The 2500-nt window shown below is 38.4% G+C and overlaps 1 protein-coding gene across 2 annotated transcripts in view; it reads left to right on the forward strand.

Annotated features, from left to right (window-relative positions):
• The window catches only part of LOC135102265 (disintegrin and metalloproteinase domain-containing protein 11-like), a 345267-nt gene that overhangs the window by 154404 nt on the left and 188363 nt on the right, over window positions 1-2500 (forward strand). The gene's annotated exons all lie outside the window — the stretch shown is intronic.

The raw sequence follows: 2500 nt of genomic DNA on the forward strand, positions 1-2500 counted from the left end.
TCCAGTACTTCTTCTCCAGTTTTCCTTTCCCCACTCCTCCACTTTTTGTCTGTTGTCCTCCTCCCTTTTGCCATATGCCTCCTCCCTCCCCCCCACTTGAAAACACCCTTCCCTAAAAGAATACCTCTCTCGTAAAGACCAAAGATAAATTGATAAGATACTCACACAGGCAAGTATTGATAATTTTGTTGTAATTGTTTTTTTTTTTAATTACCACTCTATTGATTTATTTGTATGTGTATGTGTGTATGTGTATGCTTAATGCTTGCAAGAGTGTAATTATGTATGCATAATTTTATGTATATGTACGTTTGTGGTTGTGTGTGTGTGTGTGTGTGTGTGTGTGTGTGTGTGTGTTTGGGTGGGTGAGTGGGGTTTTCTTACTGTTTATGATGTGCATGTTTGAAAATAATACATATAACCTTATATTTCTCTGATAAATGATTGTGCAATGTGGAATTTGTCGTGTGTGTGTGTGTGTGTGTGTGTGTGTGTGTGTGTGTGTGTGTGTGTGTGTGTGTGTGTGTGTGCGTGCGTGCGTGCGTGCGCGCGTGTGCGTGTGCGCGCGCGCGCGTGTATTCCCCTGCTAGGTTTCCATGGACGTAGTGGTGTCAGGGGAAGATGTGAGGCTGCGCTAGTGAGGCGGTGCAATGATTGTCTTTTCTTGGTGTTGCTGGTGTTGCTACTGCTGTGTTGTTGTCACTTGTGTTGCTTTCTGCTGCTGGGACGAAGTTAAGGTTAGAGAGAGAAAAGAGAAACATGTACCAAGAAAGCAAATAGTAAATTTAGTTTCTATCTTTTATTAATTCATTCTTCTGTAGGTCCTTAACCTACATGACCAACACTGAGAGAGAGAGAGAGAGAGAGACGGAGCGAGCAATGTTGGTCTGTCAGTGATCCTTAGCCAGACTTTTTTTTTCATTTTTAGGTTTTTTTTTGCTTCCATACTTCCCTCTTCCCTTCGCTTCCCTTCCCTTCCCTTCCCTTCCCTCCTGACACTTTCATCCCTTCACTCCTTAATTACTCCCATTCCACCTGTCACTTCTGTTCTTCCTTCTCTTCGTGTGATTTGTCTTCGTTTTGTTTTCATTTTCCGTTTTTTTTTCTTTTCCTCTGTTTTTTTCTTTTTTTTTCTTTTTTGCTTCGTTTTATTTTCGTTTTACCATGTTTCTGTTTTTGTCTTCCTGTCTTTTCTGTTTCTTTTATGTTTTCTTTTTGTTTTTGTCTTTTCTTTGCCTTTTACGTTTTGCCTTATGACATTTTTTTTCTCTCACCTTTTCTTTCCTGTTTCCTGTTTCTGTTTTCTGTTTTTCTTTTTTTTTCTTTTCTTTTCTCACTCCACTTTATAAACGGTCACGGCGCGAGAACCCTTCACGTAATAAGATGAAACTGTTAGGATATTTTTCGTACACGTGTAAAGTCTTCCCCGGATTTTTATGTCACGTTTTAAAGCTGATAGTTGTTATCCTCGAAATCTGTTTACTCTCTCTCTCTCTCTCTCTCTCTCTCTCTCTCTCTCTCTCTCTCTCTCTCTCTCTCTCTCTCTCTCTCTCTCTCTCTCTCTCTCTCTCTCTCTCTCTCTCTCTCGAAACTAAAGTAAAAGATACACCCATATCATCACTATAAAATATCTCATCTCATTCTAAGGACGTCTCTTAAATATCATAAATCAAAGCTGATAAGTACGAGTACTTAAACGTAAAATGCCATTCATAACAAACTTTCTTCCTTTCCTTTAGAGAAATAATAAGTTAGGGAAACCAATAGGAGATTCAGTCAGTGCATTTGTTTCTAGTACATTCCAGCCAGTTGATGAGTTTGTGTCATTTACTGTAAACTGCGATTTAATAGACTACCTTCTTTCATCTAAACTAAATATATACCTGGCCAACTAACTAAATGAATGAATAAATAAACAAGCAGATTAATTAATAGATAAATGGGTAAATAGCAATTAAATAAACAAACAGATAAATACACACACAAATAAAAGCGAATGTTAGGGAAAGCGACATTAAAGTCAGACGTGGAAGTTATGTCAAGAACCTTCTCCATTCTTAAAACCAACTGATACTTTATATAATCCACCATAAACTGCGACTTTAACCAACCATCCTTTTCTGTTCCTCTTCAATAAAAGAAAAAAAAAAACGCAGAGGAGACAAAACTCAATCCAATTCACACGCTAATTAATCTCTAGTGGCATCCTGATTCTTAAAAAGCCCAACTGACACGTTCACATTATCAACCATAACGTGACATTTTCAACCAACCGCCTTCCTATCTTCCTCCCTTCCTTCCTTCCTTGCTTCCTTCCCCTTAGTAACAAGCCATCTTCCTTCCTTCATTTCCTTCCTTCCTTCCTTATTTCGTTCGTTTCTTCCTTCCTTTTTCCATCCATCCTTCCTTCCTTCCTTCCTTCCTTCCTTCCTTAAGTAACAAACCACCTCCCTTTCTTCCTTCCACTTAGCAAGTTAAAAAAAAAAAGAAAGTCAAGGAA

Source organism: Scylla paramamosain, chromosome 7, assembly GCF_035594125.1.
Source record: "Scylla paramamosain isolate STU-SP2022 chromosome 7, ASM3559412v1, whole genome shotgun sequence".
Classification (NCBI taxonomy): domain Eukaryota; kingdom Metazoa; phylum Arthropoda; class Malacostraca; order Decapoda; family Portunidae; genus Scylla; species Scylla paramamosain.